The following is a 19,161-nucleotide window of genomic DNA, read 5'->3' on the forward strand; positions in this document are numbered from 1 at the left end:
TGCTGATAGGACTGCTAGTGGTTGAAATGGTGCAGCCCCAGAAGGATATAGGGAACAATGCTGAATGGGGAACTGTGGACACATACAAGTTTCCTTTTCAGCTCTGAGTGTAGCCACAGCTCAGTGGGGTGGTTATCATCATCTTCAAATGGTTATAAAAGCAAAAAAAGTCTGTCTGTTAATATTGTTTCATTTCTGGAAATAAATAGCGGATGTATTGCATGGCAATGAAGGTGAAAGATGTTTGCAACATTCAGCTGTGTGTCTGTCTCTTAAGAAATTTTGACATCTTTCATTCTTCCTTCTTCAGGAATCTTTTCATCCTCAGCAACCATAGTGTGAGCATATACCTGTGCACACATGATATTTCACCCTGACTGCAAAATGAAAGTGGCTGTCTTCTGTGCTGCCTTAAATCCTTATTACTTCCCAAATGGAAAAGGTAATATAAGTGGGTTTCCAAGTTATTTACTTGACTACAGCCATTGCATCTAATGGCTTTAGTCCTATTTTAAAAATACAAATGAAGGTCAGAAAAACATAACTGATGGTGTATGGAAAGAAGACAGCAAAGAAGCCCAAAGAAAGATGGAAGCTACCTCATTCTGCCTCCTTCTGGTATGAAATCCAACTGTAGGTAATTCCTGAAGCATCTGCCTGGCTTCAGATAGGTACAGATTCTCCTTTTCCAGCAATAAGGAAATCTCAGAGTGAATCAAACATGTAGATTTTTGTGTTGATGCTATTTTGGTTTTCTCTTCTTCACCAAGACGTTCAGTGTGAAGTATTACACTTCATTTATTACAGGGTGTGTTGATGTTAAGTTGGCCCGGATTAGAGCCAGCAGCATGACTGAACTAAGGCCTGTTATGCTCCAATACAGGCACTGTCTCTTGGGTCACATCTCACGTCATTTGTACTGATAATGCTGCTTTTCTCTCTCCATTCCAGTTTTACAAGGTCGCCATGACAACTACTGCAGCTATACATTTGGTAAAACATTATTCCTGTTAAAGTACTTCCAGTTGTGTTGGTTCTGAAGCAGGAAAACCCAGGACAGTTAGTACCACAAGGACAGAAAAGTGCCTTCCAACTGTGTGTGCATGGGACAATCTCTGACTGATAGAAGTCTCTTTTTCTGTGAATTCACTATTCCTGGCCAAGCACCTAGCTGTGGCTGTGAAATACAGCTGTTCCCCAAGTGTCAACACAGGAAACACCTAATTTTTTATTGCCTGAAAGCAGTACCCAAGGTTTCAAGCCAGAAATTAAGATCTGCATACTGTGTTTTGCAACATGCTTCAGAACTGGCCAAAGCCTGTCTGCTCATTAAGCCTCTCTGGGCTGATGTATTCTTTTATTCTAATTTTTTATTCTAATTTTTGCTTTTTAAGCTATTAAGAATGTAAGAGTAGAGGGTCATTGTTTGCCTTTTTTGTTGTTGTTTTTTCTTCTGATTAATTCTACATTCGTCCATGTTACTGCATTTCATATCCACAAAGCATGGACATAAATTGTGCGTTTGTTTTTGTTTTCCCTGTTGCAACTAGTTTGAAATCCATTGGGCTAAACCAAGTATCAGTGTCATGGTAGATATCCAGGAGAGCTCATGGTGGGGCACCAGCTTCTGGTTTGGGTCTGAGGAAGCCTGTTGCTCAACATCAGTTTTGCTGTGGACCCAGTGAGACTAATTTTGTGCAAGTGGTTGAAGTTCTGTGTGGTGTGGTGCTCTCTGTTCTGCTAAGGGATGGGGGAATGTCTGGGAAACTGTGAAGGATGAATATTCTAAATTTTGTCAGCATTCATATATTTATTTATTATACCTATATAATAATGTAGCTCAGTAAATGGAAGTGACCTGTAAAATATGACACTAGGTTTACAAATAATTTCTGATGACAGCAGTAAAGAAACTCTTTTAAGTTAACTCTTTTAAGTTAAACTGTAATAAGGAGAGATGCCATGTTTTACCCAAACCTGCCAAAAATAGCTGTAGTGGGATTCAGGTTTTGGTATACCTGCAGTATATACAGAAAAAAAACATTACTTATTTTTTAGAGAAGGCTTTCTGCATAAGAGCTTAACAAAGGTGTATTTAGGATATTTTCTAATGCATTGCTCTGTTCTTATTTTTCTTTAATAATAAACGTGGACAATACAAATATACTCAAGAAGCGTTGTTCATGCATAACAACCATAAAACTTTTGGAATTTTATTGTTCAAAAACAATAGATGTTGAACTACAATCTGATGAACTTACTATTTTCTGATTTTTAAGCTGCTGACATGTCATTTGTTACACATGGCATTAGAAAATAAAATGCCTGAATAAGAAACCTGTTCAACTAATACCTATTTGTGTGTGATTTTGCATACCTGCACAATCACTTATTTCCTTGAAGCATTTTATATAATTTTCTGAGAGACTGAATCACAGTTAGTTTGGAAAGCTCTGTCTGTGGATAATAGGCATACTCAGATACATGTTTTAACATGATAGTTTCTAGTTGGCTTATTATCATGGGCAACAGCCTCCCTGGAGCTGTCTGTTAGGCGGCATCTCTCTGAGGTTTTTGTGCCTTAAAGGAAAAAAAGCTAAAGAAGAAATCTGCAGCCTAGTCTCACTGGATTAACTTAAGCCATCTTGCATCACCGGTACAGCCGGTGAAATGGAGACTTTCACAGCCTGGGACACCAGCGGGACATCCTGTTTCAGTTTAGAAATCACCCCTGTGGCCCCCTACCTCCTCACTAATAAAACAAAGGGACTCAAGGAATAATCTCTGGCCGAAGAGGCTGCTTAGATATTGATTGTCACCCTGGCACCCAGCCAAGCCCAGTGTGCCACAGAAATGGGCCCAGGAGGGGAGCGGCTGGAAAGCAGTCAAAGAGCGCCGAAAAGGGAAGTCATTAAACTACCACCATCAACAAAACTCTCACTTGTTCAGTCTTCCTTTCTTCTTGTTTGCCCCCCCCCTCTTTTCTTCTTTCTTTCTTTCTTTTTTTTTTTTTTTTTTTTTTTTTTTCTAAAATAATGAATTCAATACAAAACTTTCCTCCAGGCTGTAATGGAAGTCCAAATCCGCTTATTTCTATTGCTCCAGTGATGTTGCTGTTGCTCTTTTGTTTTGGTGATTTTTTTTTATGAACTTCTGCATAACTTGTCTTCCTTAAAAACTATTAATAATAAATAATGACTAGCCTGTGAATTTTTTGCAGAATGAAAGGAAAAGTTTTGTAAGCAAGAATCTTGTAAGTGTCTTTGTGATGGTACTCTTACAGTTGCAGAATGATTTATTTGTTCTTTTTCAGAATATAATGGGGACAGGGAAGAGTGACATTTTTTACCATTTGAATGCTGGATTCCTGCTGGTGGAATTGATGTCAATACACAGAATAGAGTGAAGCTAGGTTCATTTATTCTATTTGAGAATCTGTTCTTTAATAATGTCTTTTTAATTCGGAAGAATATAAGTACTATGGAGATAGTGATGTTGAGCTGTAAATAATTAGTATGTGTACACTGGGAAATTGAAAGGTAAACTATAGTAATTAAGATTTTACCTCATAAGATTAAGAAAGGGTTAGAAGGTGTTAAAAGCTGCATTCAGCAAAGCTTTGTCTTCAGTGAAAATTAAAATTGTTCAAAGCTTGTGTGATTTGTGACTCAAAAACCAGCCAAGCAACCAACCAAACAAAACCAACCCAGTCTGTTTAGCAAAAGAAGTGACTCGCATACATGTATTGTAACCATAATTAGACCACATGACAGTAATAGCTCAACAGTGAGGGCCTAACAAACAAAATTAATGAAGCAAGTAATGAAATGAATGTTTTGACAAATGACAGAGAGAAAGGGTAGATAGTGTTTACTTTTCCTAAATACTGGTTTTAGTTAGCACCAGGGTCCTTCCTCTGTAGCCATTTGGAGTGCAGCTTTGGAATTTCTCCTTTGATACAGCACAGCACTTAGGGTGGCAATTCACCTGTCATCACTTGACATTGTGGAGCAAAGATGCAACTTGAGACATCTCCTAACATATGGCCCAAAAGGAAAAGCTTTTTGGGAGGAGAGGAAACTGAGGGTGTGACTGATCAAAAGTATTGTATTGGATCTAAAAATACCCTCTGAGAGTAGTCTTCATCTGGCTGGCACAGTCCCATTGTTTATGACAATCTGGTAGGTCTTCTGAACAGATGAGCACCCATTTGGTGCAGCAAAATCTTGAGCTTTTTGAGAGTAGCTGAATTTTGTATGCAAGCCTGAAGTGCTGGGAAAGAGTGGGAGGTAAGTGTTTTTGTGTTTGTGTGTGTCTGGGGAGGACTTTCTGCATGATGGGAAAACAACAGCTACTGGCTGTAGGTGTGTACCTAAAGCACCTCCTGTGATCATAGGGTTTTATAATGCATACTTCACTGTAGTGCATTTGCTTAATGGGTCACAGAAATTTTAGCTTAAGCTAAAGGGCAATGTCAAGTAGACCCATTTGAAAGACAAAATGTATTTGACTGCAGTGGTTTTATACTTAATGCACTACTATCTTTGCACATACAGAGAAATTTCTCAAATCTGCTTCAGATTATCTTCTTTGGTTCCATGTCCTCTTCTTCCCATTCACAGTCTTAAATGTAGCATTTTAGTAATACATGCTTTCCTAATTAAACCTCTCAAAATACAGCTTATGTAAGTTCATTAGCTGAATGTGTATGATGTGAACCAAAATCTATTTGAGGAAATGTACTACAGACATACAAATACCCTTCACACCATTTTCCCCCTCCCTATGCACTCACATCTACCCACCTGTTGGTGTGCTATACACCTATGGCTTTTTGGCAGCAGTAGGGTCGCTGTGTCTGCAGCCAGGGCTCAGAAGAGCTCCTTTTATACCTTCACTGCAAACTTTCAAACTGATCTCCTGCTGTGTGTAGCTGTTTTGTGTATTTTGTAATTGCTCCTACAGTTTTGATACTTTTAAAAATTTCTGGTTGTTGTAAGGAACTTAGTCATAAAAATAAGGGAAAAGTAAGGCTATTGCCATTTTAAAAGAGCATGGGTGCATGTTGTGGACATCAGTTCACGTGAGAAAGCAGAGTTGTGGTGTTTCTTGCAGACAGGTGTTCTTACAGAACACATTTTCCAAAATGTTACTATCCTACTCAACCTACCAACTTGAGCTACAGCTAGAGAACAGTGCTGCTGAAACTTTGGTCCACAATAGGCTTTTAAAGAGGTATTTAAATCTCCCAGAAGAGATACAAGCACAGAGCTTGCAACTGGGCACCCAACCCCACCTTTCAGTTAAGATTTGTAGTTGAGTGCAGCATTCCTAAACACAGGATTCACCAAACCCTCTCTATCACTCCCCTCCACAGCTGGACAGGGGAGATAAAATATAGGGAAAGGTTCATGATTTGAGATAAGGACAAAGAGAGATCACTCACCAAGTACTGTCATGGGCAAAACAGACTCAGCTTCAGGATATTAATTGCATTTTTTTCCTAACAAAATCAGAGCAGGATAATTCTCTGAAGTCAAAACAGACCTTAAAAACACCCCCCTCCCCCCACCCCAGCCCCCCACCTTCCCAGCTTTACCTCCTTCCCCCCAGCAGTGCATGGAGACAGGGAATGGGGGTTAGGGTCAGTTCATCACATGTTGTTTCTCCCACTGCTCGGGGAGAGGAGTCCTTCCCCTGCTCCAGCGTGGGGTCCCTCCCACAGGAGACAGTTTTCCATGAACTTCTCCAGTGTGAGTCCATGCCATGGCAGCAGTCCTCCACAAACTGCTGCAGGGTGGGTCACTCTTGCACGGGGTGCAGTCCTCCAAGGACAGGCTGCTCCAGCGTGGGTCCCCCGTGGGATCACAAGTCCTGCCAGGAAATCTGCTCCGGTGTGGGCTCCTCTCTCCCCAGGTCTGCAGCTCCCTGCCTGGAGCCTGCTCCAGCACAGGCCTCCCACGGGGTCACAGCCTCCTCTCAGGAATTCCCTTGCTCTGGATTGGGTCTCCTCTTCGGGTGGATCTCTGCATCCCTGTGATCCTCCATGGGCTGCAGCTGCTTCACCATGGTCTGCACCACGGGCTGCAGGGGAATCTGAGCTCCAGCAGCTGCTGGAGCATCTCCTGTCCCTCCTTCTGCACTGACCTTGGTGTCTGCAGGGTTGTTCCTCTCACATGTTCTCTCTCTGCTCTTCTGTGGCCACAAGTACATCTGTGCAATTACTTTTTATTTTCCTCATTAAATAATTTGTCAAAGAGGTGTTACCACCATTTCTGGTTGGCCCAGCCTTGGCCAGTGACATATTTGTCTGAAGCCAGGTGGGGTTGCCTCTGCCAGACACAGTGGAGGCTTCAGGCAGCTTGTCACAGAAGCCACCCCTGAAAATCCTCCTGCTACCAAAACCCCTGGCCATGCAAACCCAATACAACCTCCAAGAGGATTTGCAGGCCTACATTTCAGATGCTTGAAAATAAATTTCTGCTTATAAATTTATTTCACTTACATGGACCACCTAGTAACATATGCCACCAGAAATGGTGTCCACTCACACACTGATGGCATTTAGCTTTCCCTCTCAAGTGAAATCCTTTCACCAGCTTTGGTTTTCACAACCCTCTGGAAGAAAGCTTAGCCAGATTCTGTTCAGATGTTGCACAAAAAGAAGTCATTATTTTTGGAAATAACTTTTGGGAAAAAAGGGGATTTGGTAGGCAAGAGTTAACCTGTGGTTAGTGAGGGAGAAGGTTACAACACTGGCAGTCTATAAGTGGTGGCATGGCAGCACACATCATTGTGCACACATATCATTCAATATTTAAAGATCATATCATCTCAAAATACAGTTTCTTTGTGTTGCCTTAGCAGACATGTCCCTCTGAAGATCAACAGCAAAGAGAGCTGACTTCAGGCTTTTGTTTCTATGTACAATAACATAAGATGTTTTGTACTGCAATTTTCAAAGTCTTAATGCTGAAAGTATGGAAGGATGTAGCACAGAGGTTCTCCCAAGTAGGCCACTTAGCACGTGTGCTTAAAACTATAAAGGCACTGATGCTGCCTAATTACAAAAAGCATTGACTCCTGTATGTGTTGCTCAAGGTGTCTCAATGCAGCCCTCCTTCCAAAACCTCCACTGTTTCCATCAAAATCAGTTTACATCAAGCACTGGTGGCCACTATTTTTTATTGCAACTTTCCCTGTCTTTACAGCTTTGGGATAAGGTTAGGTGCAAAGTCATCACAGATTAGTGTAGCTTCAGCTAACACTAAGCAAGTACACAGGACTGTAGGCAGTCAGGCAAATGTACAGTCTGGTCTGGAATCAGCACAACACCTTTAGTCTTCTTGTAGGGCAACACATGGGAATTGACTGGAGATTGGGGAATTATCCGTGGTTTTCTCCCAGTTATCTTTAGTCTAAGCTAGTGGACTTCTAATGCCTGCACTTTCTTCTGCTCAGACCAGCACTCCCTGTAAGTGGCCTCTTTCTTTCCCCATAACAGTGAACTATGACATTCCTATCTGATGGGCAACTCACGCATGCAGATGAGAATGTCTAAGTGTCCTTGGTGATGAAACAGATCAAGGACTATTAAGAGGACTGCAATTCCCTTTCTTTAGAAATGTCAAACAGAGTAATTACAAAACTTTCCCGGAAAAAAATGGAAGACAGAACACTAAGGGGCAAAGGTCATCTTTGCAGTATATAGATATGCTCAATGTGCTAGCCACAGACAGGGTATTAAATAAAATCACACTCTATCCTTAAAGCAATTCCTTAAGCTTCTGCTCAAAAATTTGCCTTGGATTGAGAAAGTCTTCAACAGGAAAGTTTTTTAAAATCATTGCATGGCCACAAAATTTTTCCATTTCTGAAGCTTAACATTTTTCCATGTGAAACAGCCTTGTTTGGTTTGTTCTGTTTTGCTTTTTTACTTTTCAGGAGCCTTTTTTGTTAGCCCTTAACCATCAGAAGGAACTGAAAACATTGCAGTTCTAATATCTACAGCCCAAATGACCTTGTGAGGCAGCTTAAAAAGACAGAAGCAGGAGATTAAATATGGATTGGAGAAACATGAAATAAATGCAAGAGGAAGGGGTAGAGACAGGTGAAGGAAGGGGAAGTAGCTGCCCAGCATTTTCTGTTGGGTAGGAAACAGAAGGCTGCTGAGCACATGCTTACCCCCTTGCTGCAGCTGCTTCTTTCTTGGCTTGTCATGTTTCCTTACTCCCTAACCTTGCTCCAAATGCCTTACTGTGAGTCAGAGGAATTCTTCTTCCATCTTCACTGCTCTCCTGGGCCATCTGTTGGCTCTTACCCAGGTCCTTTTTATTCTGCTCTTCTCCTGCCCCCTTGAGCCAGCACTGAAAGAACTAATGAGAGAAGGCATTCTCAAACAGGAGATATGGGAGGGAAGACAGTTTGCCTTGGTTGTGGCATCTCTGTTGGCTCTTTGGAAAATGAAGGTAAGATAAGGCAATATGAATAAAGTAAAGTACGTGTGACACCATCCTGCTTTGCCTTTAAAAATACCTTTCAGTGTACATACTTATGGTTTTGTGATTTTTTTAAAGGTATTTATCGGTATTGTGTACAGATGAGATGAGGAAGGCTAAAGAGGCTTCTACAAGTACATTAACCAGAAATGAGAAGAGACAAAGAAGGTGTAAACAATGAAAAATAATTGATGAAAGCCTGGTAACAATGAATGAGGAGAAGGCCAAAGTAAGCAACAACATTTTGTCTCAGTCCTCAATGGCAACTTCTCTTCTCATGTCTCTCAAGTGGATGTGCAGCAGGATGAGGACTGAGGGAGCAAAGTCCACCCCCACGTGAGTAAAGATCAGGTTGGTGACCATCTGAGGAACCTGAATGTAAAGTCCATGGAACCTGATGAGATACATTCCAGAGTCCTGAGCAGTTTCTCAGATGTAGCTGCCAAGCCACTCTCCTTGATACTTGAAGTCATGAAAGTCATGTGAGGTCCCAGGGGACTGGAAAAGAGTAAACACTGTACCATATCTTTACAAAGGTTAGAAAAGAGGACCTTGGGAACGACAGCCCTGTCAGCCTGCCCTCTGTGCCTGGGAAGATCCTCAGATTCTTCTAGAAGCTCTTCTAAGGCAGAGGGAGAACAGGGAGGTGATTAAAGTCAGCCAGCATGGCTGCACCAAGGGCAGCTCCTGCCTGATCAGCTTAGTGGCCTTTTTTTGGAGAAGCTACACTGGACCAGGGAGGAACTACAGATGTAAATTATCTGGACTTCTTTGACACAGCCTTGACACCGTCTTGACTAAGTCTTTGACACAGTTCCCTCCCAACATTCTTCTCTCTAAATTGGAGAGATGAATTTGCTGGGTGGGCTGTCTGGTGAATAAGGAATAAGGAATGGTCCTGCTGGACACCAGTGATGAATGGTGTCCCTCAGGAATCCATACTGGGACCAGTGCTGTTCAATGTCTTATCAATGACATAGACAAAAGAATCAAGAGCATCCTCAGCAAGTGTGCAGGTGACACCAAGATGAACTGTACAGCTGACACATCTGAAGGACAGGATGCCATGCTGAGGAACTTGGAAAAGCTCAAGAAGTGGGCCCATGGGAATCTCATGGGGGCCAACCCTCACTGTCAACACAGACTGTGGGATGGACAGACCAAGAGCAGCCCTGGGGAGAAGGACTTGGGGGTGCTGGTGGATGGGAGGCTGGGCATGACCCAGCCATGGGCACTCCCAGCCCAAAGAGCCAAACATGCCCTGGGCTGCATCCAGAGCAGCGTGGGCAGCAGGGCCAGGGAGGGGATTCTGCCCCTCTGCTCTTCTCTGCTGAGACCCCACCTGCAGTGCTGCAGATTATTGATGGCTAAATTTTTCTTGCTGCTCTCACCTTATTGACAGTGCTTTTATTCAGATTTATTTTACTTGTTAAAGCTCTGGGGTCCCAGCACAGGAAGGACCTGGAACTTCTGGAGAGAGTCCAGAGAAGGTCCAACAAAATGGTTAGAGGGATGAAGCAGGGGGTTTGGAACTATGTGATTTTTAACAAACATCCATTCCAATCCAGAGCATTCTATGATTCTGTGATCATATTTATATTTGAAATAAAATATTAGGGGAGAAAGTTCAGCCCAGGTTTCTGAAGCCAAACAGCTCCAGACTGCTGGCTGCCCAGAACACTTCAGGACACAGTTTACATATCCCAGTAAAGTGTTTTCTGAATAAGTGACTAGAAGGACTTTTTGTGGGCAATATCTCTACTTGCACTATGTAAAAGCAAGGCCTGTGTTTTTCTTATGCATCGCAGCAGCACTAAGTCTTGTTCATGAAAAAGCAACTGCTGCCATTCTGCCTGTGCAGTGGGAAGTGCCAATAATAGCCACTGTAAGAAGAGTCTCATTTCTCTTCACTACGTGTTAGATCTGTCTCTGTTTTTCTTTTTCTTTTCCTTTTTTTCCCAATGTCCTTTCTGGAGGGAAAGCCTCTGCTTTCTCTGCTCTTTTTGCACTGTTTACTGGAAGTTTCCACATAGTGCTAAATTTCTATTGATTCTGGTTCTTCAAAGAAAAACAGCTTCTAGCATCATTATTTGTTGCAGATGCTTTTGGCTGTCAGCCTTTTATACTCAAAGAATTCCCTTAATCTTCAAAGCTGACAAAGCAATACAGTATTGTGAAAACCTGCTTCAAAAGAAATAGTTGGAAATAGTACCTTTCTGGTTTTGTACAGCACTTTTGGTCTGCAGCTACCACTAGAGGAGACAAGTAAAAATGTTCTTTTCAGGACCTCTTGCCAGGCTGATCTAAGATACTCTAAAGTCAGGGCACTAGTAAAGTGAAATCTGATTTAATTCCAAAAGTCATTACATTGCATGAAACAGTGACCTTCACCAAGAGATGTCTGAGAAGATCAGAATAGCACACTAGTGTATATATAACTTAAAGAGTTATTATGTGTTAGACTAGGGTCCCTAAGTACATCTTTCCCTATTGTCCAAATTAATAACTCTTCATATATGTTGCCTAGATGTTTCCAAAAGTCTTGCAGTGTTGTGTCTCTGTGCTTAAAAATCTGGTCCCATTAACTGGTTGTCATGCAAGACATGACTGCCTTACATAGGGGGCTGCTACCTTGTCTTGCAGCTAGTCATCCTTAAAGGATACAACACAAGATTATTGATGGCTAAATTTTTCTTGCTGCTCTCACCTTATTGACAGTGCTTTTATTCAGATTTATTTTACTTGTGCAGTACAATTGCTTTGACTTGTAATTATCTTTTGTCATGAATTATTGTTTATTAGTTATTAAGAGGAGAAATTCCAATACTCACAAGAAGGAGACATGACTGACCTGGTGGTTTGACATACCCATAATCATTATAACAGGTTTGTGTCATCAGATGGACCATGAAAATGTGTACACAGGATTTCCCTTTCTAAGAGAATGAATTATTGAATTTATAACACAGCTTCTAATTCAGGTATTTTTAATAAAAAGGCAAAGCCTTTTACTGAGCAGCCTTATGCAGGCAATCTGTGATACACAGCCTTGGGCATGCATTTCAGGGACATGCATGAAGCTGGCATGCTGGGGCTGTAATGCTGTGGCCAGCTGGAAGGAAGGACACTGAGGAAAGGGTGCTTGCTGGCGTAAGAGACAGAGAAACACTGCATTCTCAGGGCCTCTGGGGAGAGCGGGCAATAGCGGCATTTCCAAGCATATGGTCTGACACCAGCTCTGGCTAATGGGCATCAAGAGGCATGGTGGACTGCAGTAACAAATCCAAGCTTCAGGAGAGGGCAGGCTGAGGTGAGCAAAAGTGGTTGTGAGAGTGCTTGGGAACCATGGTGGCGGTGAAAAAAACATTGTCTTTGAATGTCTTCTTCTGAGATCTTAACTTCTGCCAGCAGAAGGGACCACCAAGTGGGAAGCCTGTGAATGTTTAATTGTGTGATTCCCCCACAACTGCAAATAAATAGTGCTGATGTGTGTTGGAATCTAACAAATAGATCATTTATATCCTTCCTGTGCCATCTGAAATTTGGAGGAACTCTGTCTTCTCAGCTGTTCTTTTTTTCCTCACCCTTCTCCCTGAGTACTGGCAAATGAGGTGGCACTTAGGAGTTGTACTCTTTCTTTTCCTGTAGTTTTAAAAAATACTTTGCCTAAAGAAGCAGGCATTACTGTTCTACATGGCGTCATGTACCCACCTGGCACCTCTGGGTCTCTCCTCCACATCTGCTGGTTAAGTTTTTCTTACAGTGAAATTTAGCCATGTTCCCTTTTGGCCTCAGGCACTTGGCAGAAAAAAGGAGCTTTCTTCTCAGTAGTTTCTGACTCTGGAAAATATTTGGCACTGTTCAGCATAGTTCTCGGCTCACCTCCATAACAAACTCACTGGCTTCTGGAAAGGAATAAGAATATTGGATCATTTGTCTAGTTCTAGTGTACACTGGCTTTGGACTAATAAACCCCTTCCAAACGTCTTGAACAATTTGTCTGATAATCCATCAGCTACTGCTGTGAGCTACCTCTAGCTTTAGCCTGGATATGGAGGAATAAAAGATGAAGGAGATTGAATAAATATTCCTGACAGTCTTTCACTACTCTATTGTCATCAAATGCTTGATAGTAGCAGTGGTCTCTGAAAGAGTACATCAGGTATGCATTTAGAAGGTCTATATAAACAAGCTGAATTGATTCTAAGACACAATTTCTTCCAGCTTTGACCTTTTGTGGTTTTCTGTCCAGTCATCAGTGAGCAGCAAAGTTCTCCAAACGTTATGAATGTGCTCAGGACCTGCCCAAACACTAGTATCCTCCACATTAATGGACATCTGCATGTTTTCCAGGGAAAGAGCACAATTGTTTGATCATAGAAAGGGGTGATATTAACATAAATATTTCCTCCCTCCTAGTGACTGCCCCTTCATTCTCTACCAGTGCAACAAGGTACCTGCGCTGGACTTGAAATCAATAAATATTTTGGTTAAAGTTTCATTGAAAGCTCTCCCTCCCTGATCTAGCTTACAGAAACTGGATTTACCTGCAAATCTATCTCTTTAATTATGCTGCTAGGGAAGGTGGAAGCACAAAGGAGAACTTCAACCATGGGCACAGCTCTATCGTTGCTGCTATGCCTGTGCTACTGTAGTGAGCCTGTGGTATATCCCAAGCTGCGCTGTTCAGCAAGGGCTTGCAAATGATAGGAGACAAATCAAATAGTGCAAATCAGTTGAGTGATGCTACTTCTCTGCTGATGACCCAGGTGAAGAAACAAATTCAGGAATATCCTTTCAGTCTTCCACCTGAACTCATTTTTTCAGGGCATGTGCTGCTGCGGGACCACCTTTTAAGGTCTGGTGGCAAGGGGCTGGACTCACCACCAATGACTCACCCGTAGTCCATTCTGCTTAATTCAGCCATGTAACACACTTTCTGTATGTGATATTAAGAGCTGTTTTGCTTGCACTGTAATACATGTTGTGTGGTCAAATGCTCTGCAGATCCAGGTTCAAATTTAAAGCTGCAGTTTAAAGCTCTCTATAAATAAATGTAACTTTATGAAATAAGTTCACATACCAAATACAATGGGGAAACCGTTGTCTTACAGGTAAAAGTTCAAAACAGGGAGAAACTGAATGAATATTGCTATGCATTACTAATTTCATTTTATTGCAGATACATGTAGTGGTCAGAAATAGAACCATGTGGCATGGCACACTCAGATGCAGTGTCTTGAAATAACTCTCAAAACAACACTCTAGCCTTGATGCTGCCAATATGAGAGAACTCCAGCTCATTTCCTAAAATACTGGATAGTGCATGACCTTGTTTACTTAAGCCACATAACACACTTTTAATAAATACTATGGGCAACAAAGGCAATTTTTTCATGATTTACAGATTCTTCGTGACTTTTACTGAAGAAAACAAGGATGACTCATAGAGGTATTTCCACATGCCTCATCTGTCAGCTTCATGTATCAACCTTTCTGAAGGCTTACACAAGGGTAGAAAGACCACCTGAAATGCAGTGCAAGCAAACACTTCCCTGCCATCTCCTGCTGCACTGAGTCAGTGGGCAGCATTTTTTTTGCATATTTAGGGGTGATATGTTTTATAACCCGAGATAACAACTCAACACTCACAGGCACTTGCTCACTCCTCCCTGGTGGAATGGGGAAATAAACAGAAGGGTAGAAGTAAAAAGACATTGTGAGTTACAAACAATTCAATAGGTAAAGTAAAAGCGGCTCATGCAAGCAAAGAAAAACTAAGAATTCATTTGTCACTTCAAATGGGCAGGCAGGTGTCCAACAATCCCCAGCAAAGCAGGGCTCCATCCCATGTACCTGGGGAAGACAAACATCATCACTTCAAATGTCCCCCTGGCTTCCTCCTTCCCCTTTCTTTTTATACCGAGCACAGCAAGCACCATGTGAGCTGGGATATCACTTTTGTCACCTGGGGTTGGTGACCTGTTCCAGCTGTGTCCCCTCCCAACTCCTAGAGTACCTTCAGCCCACTCTGATGGGGTGGTAGGAGAAGCAGAAAAGGCCCTGACACTGCTCAGCAATAATGAAAACATTCTTGAGTTATCAGTACTCTCTCCAGCACAAATCTAAAATATTAATGCCATCTCAGCTAAAACCAGCACAGGAGGAAAACCTGACCTGAACACAAAACACTAATCTTACAGAGTTTTGTGCTGTCAGTGTAGATCTGGCCCTGATTTGAGGTTCCAACAGTGGCAGAATCTTAAACAGTCCTACTTTGCAGCATCTTGTGTAAAGATTGTCACAACTATTCTCAAAATTGCCACTTAAAAAAAAATAAAATTCTGGAGAAGTTTGCTAGCTAGTATGCTACCAAAGACGCTTACCAAAGGGAATATAATGAGGAGACATAATGAGATGTATGCAACATAGGCCATAGGCTGACTAATCTGGACAGCTGTGTTGGTTTTGCATGGCCTGGTTTTTGGTAGCAGGGGCCCACAGTAGTGGCTTCTGTGAAAGCTTCTGGAAGCTTCCACCATGTCCAGAAGAGCCTGGTGGCTCTGGAGATGGACATGATGCTGCCAAAGTTTAGCCAATTAGAAACACTGACAATGTACTTGTGAAAACATATTTAAAAAGAAAATTAAAACAGAGTGGGATGCAGTTTTTTTCCTAGCCTAGAGAAGAGGAGTAAGTGAGAAGATGTGAGGGAAAACAACATGGAAACACCAAGGTCAGTGGAGAAGGAGGGGAGGAGATGTTCCAGGTGCCAGAGGCACAATTCCTATGCAGGCCATGCTGAGACCATGGTGAAGCAGCTGTGCCCAGCAGCCCTTTGGGGTCCTTGGGGATGCAGAGATCCACCCACAGCCCATGGGGGAGGTGCCCATGCCAGAGTGGGTGGAGGCCTGGAGGAGGCTGTGATCCAGTGGGAGACCCATGGAGAAAGAGGGCCCTGCTGCCAGGGTGGAGCAGCCTGTCCTTGGAGGGCTGCACCCCATGGAAGAGCAACCCACACCACAGCAGTTCTGGGAGGACTGTGTGTCCGTGGGAGGGACTCACATTGCAGCAGGTTTGATGGGTCTGATGCTCGTGAGATTGGAGCCACGTTGGAGAAGTTAATGGAGAACCTTCTCCCGTGGGAGGGACTCCCTGAGCAGTGGAAGATGTTGGGTGACAAACTGAACAAAACCCCCATGCCCTGTCTCCCTGTGCTGTCAGTGGGAACAAGGGAGGGGTTGGGGGAAGAAAATGTGTTTTTAAGGGCTTATTTTACTTCTCATTATACTCCCCTGACTCTGTTAGTAAAAAAATTCACTTTGTGACTTGAAGCTGAACCTGTTTTGCCCTTGGAGTGTTCTCCTGGTCCTTATCTCAACTCATGAACCCTTTAACTTTTTCTTTCCTCTGCTCAGCTGTGGCAGAGAAGGGTGAACAAGTGGCTTTCATGGGTACCTGGTGTTTGGCCGGTGTCAAACCATGACAACAACAAATTCTGTTTAAATGGTTCTTCCTCTCACTCTGGCCTGAAAAGCACTATGAACAGTGCTTATGAAAAAGCACCACTGGGAACTTGTTAGGCTAGCTATATTCATTCTTTCAAAATCTGATGAATAAAAGGGTTCAACAAAAAATTTTTATATGTGTAACTTGTGATTCCTGGAATGTAAAGAAATTAAGACAGATGCAGAAAAAAACCCCTGTTCTCACTTGTGTTCTTAATGCTTTGAATGATATTGAATAAACAAAAATAGTTAAAAAAAATTTAGACCTAAGTAAAACAAATTCAGTAATGAATAATTGTTCATTAGCAGAAATACTTGTTACTCAATTGCTGAATGGGAGCTTCTGAAACATTATAAAGGTTTCAGGGCTCAAGTAACCCTTATGACAATCTGAATTTAAACAAAATAAAAGCTAAAGCTCTTGAGTTATCAGAGTCCAGCCTGTAAAGCAAGCTGCTACTATTAGATAGAATATGAAATGAGAAAATCAGATCTTTATAGAAAGAAAAAACAAAAAGTGGCTTATATTTATTCTTGTGTGGTTTAAGTTTGAGACTGCTTACACATTGGTTCTTAAACTTCAGTTTAACCAAAGAAGCTGATGTTTGTATGCTAGCCTGCATAACAGTAGCAAGTGGATCAGATGAGAAGCAGGTAAAAACTGTGATTAAACACAGTTAAATATTCTCTTTCATGATAAACAGGTTGTTCCCCCCAGTAATAGCATTAAAATTCACTGTGTGAAGCTAGAAGTAAGCACCAAATTTCCAGTGAAGCATGATACTTGGCACTTATGGCTTCATGGTTTAGTGAAATCATTTAGTAAAAGCAGAATGGAGAAGACTTCTGGCCTCTGGGCAGCTGGACAGGATTGGCAGTGCTACATTAGCAGTAATATTGTATCATCTTGAAGGTCTTTTCAAATCTAAATGATGCTATGATACTCTGCATCATCTCTTTAAAAGATAAATATAACCATTGAAAACACCATCTTCATCTGCCATTTTCATGACTTGAAGGAAATATCTCTGGCTCTGTTGGCTGTCTTTAGAGCAAAAAGAACTGAGACAAAACCAGACCTTAAGACAGGCCTTAAACAGAGAACACTGAGGCCAAGCAGAAGGAGGACCACGACCATCTCCTGTTTGAATCTCTGAATTAGAAAGACATGGTTGAACCCTCAGCCAACACACTTCATCCTGAAGTCCTTAGAGAGGACTTAGAGCTTAGCTCCAAGCAGCTTTCCAATTTCTGGGTGAATTTCTGGGGACAGATGCCCACCAGAAGATGGTATCTCTGGAGAGCATTGCTTCTCCAGTCAGTAGTTTTTGGCTGGTAAATGGCTATTCAAGGCTCAGATACAATGAATTTGCTTTGCAGTTTTTACTCTATTTTTCAGCCATATTTTCTAGACATGAGCAGCAGGTGCAATGGGCTGATTGTGAGAGCTCAGTGACATGTATGGAAGGCTCAATAAGGCTGGACATGAGCTGTGGCTGCATGTGGACCACAGCCACCATGGGTGGTGCAGGCTGAGGAGAGCCAGCTGTTCAGCTGTGCTGTTCACAGGCAGGTCTCAGAGCCTGAGATGTTGGGGAAAGGTGTGAGTTATGGAGAAGGTCTCTGTATGGTCATAGTAGAGGGCAGAAACCTTACCACCATTTGAATACTTGGGAGATTCTTCACCTACGTGTGGGGAAATACAGCAACCTGCACTGAAATTGCATAGCATCTCTACTGGCAGGGATGAACTGCCAGGCTCAGCAGGAAGGATGAGGTGTTCTCAAGGGCATCTTACTCAGGGAAGATGGTTCTCAGAGGAGCTGTGAGAAGTCCATGTGAATACTGAGCACTGGGCTAGCTGAGGGCAGAAGCTTTCATGGCATGGTCTCATGAGAAATGATGAGCTTTGCAGAGTGCTGCGCTTTCCCATCAGCATCAGTTCAATCTCATGATGATTCAGCTTAGTCAGGGCTCTCTGTATTTGGGAACAGTGCAATGCCAGAAAGAGTGCTGCTGCTAAACAAAATAAACCTAATAAAACACAGGCATTGTCTGAATAGATCAGACTTCAGGTCTGCCTATTCCAGACTCCTCTGTCTCAGATTGATGAGACCATTCAAAGACAGTGGTGGAAAATAACAGCAAGCAGATGTGGATTAAGCTTCCCTGTTCCTTCTCTGCCACTGTATTAAGTCTCAATTTGGCCCATAATAAATATTGGCTTGAGCCCTAAAGTATGAGTTTTAATAGCCCTTCCAAAATATTTTCCACTCATTGTAATTCTGGCTGTTGTTAGTATTTATATTATAAAAAAGCTCAGCCTTTTTTTGTAAGGCCAAATGTGATTGTCCTAGGTGATTTCAAAACAAAATCCACAGTGTTCATCCTAGAAGTAGTTTTTAAAAGGTTTTCATTTTTTTGCAACATTTTGGCAAAATCCCATAAGTGGCCTCAATATAGGAACAGTAGCTGGTACACTCAAAAGTCTTTCTACTGAATTCATTTTGAATCCAAATTATGAATGGTAGATAATAGAAAAAAGTGACAACAAAGCAAAAGGAATGGAAGTCTTGCTAACTCTGTAATGCAGACAGAATTCTAGGTCACTTTTTTTCCTACTTGCTAGACAGAGCCTATAATCTGTTGTTCCGCTTTTCTGAGTCCCTGAGTATTTCAGGGTTTTTTGCAGAATATTTTAGTTTTCAGTTGTTGGGTATCATAACATGAAAAGTGTAGCATTTGAGAAATGCAAAAATGAAAAATATAAAGAAAGCATGATTTTTAGTTATTCCTTGTGGATTTACCCCCCACACCCCGCTCTGCCATCATATTAGAAGTACGCTATTGTCAGGCTTTCCCCAAATATTTTCTTCTTTCCCATATTTGTTATTTGTTTTACAAAAAAAACCAAACTCTTCCTTCCTTCCTTCCTTCCTTCCTTCCTTCCTTCCTTCCTTCCTTCCTTCCTTCCTTCCTTCCTTCCTTCCTTCCTTCCTTCCTTCCTTCCTTCCTTCCTTCCTTCCTTCCTTCCTTCCTTCCTTCCTTCCTTCCTTCCTTCCTTCCTTCCTTCCTTCCTTCCTTCCTTCCTTCCTTCCTTCCTTCCTTCCTTCCTTCCTTCCTTCCTTCCTTCCTTCCTTCCTTCCTTCCTTCCT

General features: G+C 42.0%; 2 long non-coding RNA genes across 2 annotated transcripts in view; one reads left to right on the forward strand and one right to left on the reverse strand.

Moving 5' to 3' along the window:
- Window positions 1–3,398: 3,398 nt before the first annotated feature.
- LOC147648424 (uncharacterized) lies at window positions 3,399–12,403 on the reverse strand. Its single transcript, XR_015280515.1, has 2 exons — window positions 12,210–12,403; window positions 3,399–8,375 (listed from the first exon to the last, which is right to left on the reverse strand). It is a non-coding gene; the product is annotated as an uncharacterized LOC147648424 (long non-coding RNA).
- Window positions 11,588–19,161, forward strand: part of LOC111940632 (uncharacterized) — a 24,769-nt gene continuing 17,195 nt past the window's right edge. The window contains exon 1 of the long non-coding RNA XR_015280514.1: window positions 11,588–11,808. This is a non-coding gene — a long non-coding RNA (uncharacterized LOC111940632). The remainder of the gene's footprint in view (window positions 11,809–19,161) is intronic.

This window comes from Cyanistes caeruleus, chromosome Z (genome assembly GCF_971803275.1).
Source record: "Cyanistes caeruleus chromosome Z, bCyaCae1.hap1.1, whole genome shotgun sequence".
Lineage (NCBI taxonomy): Eukaryota > Metazoa > Chordata > Aves > Passeriformes > Paridae > Cyanistes > Cyanistes caeruleus.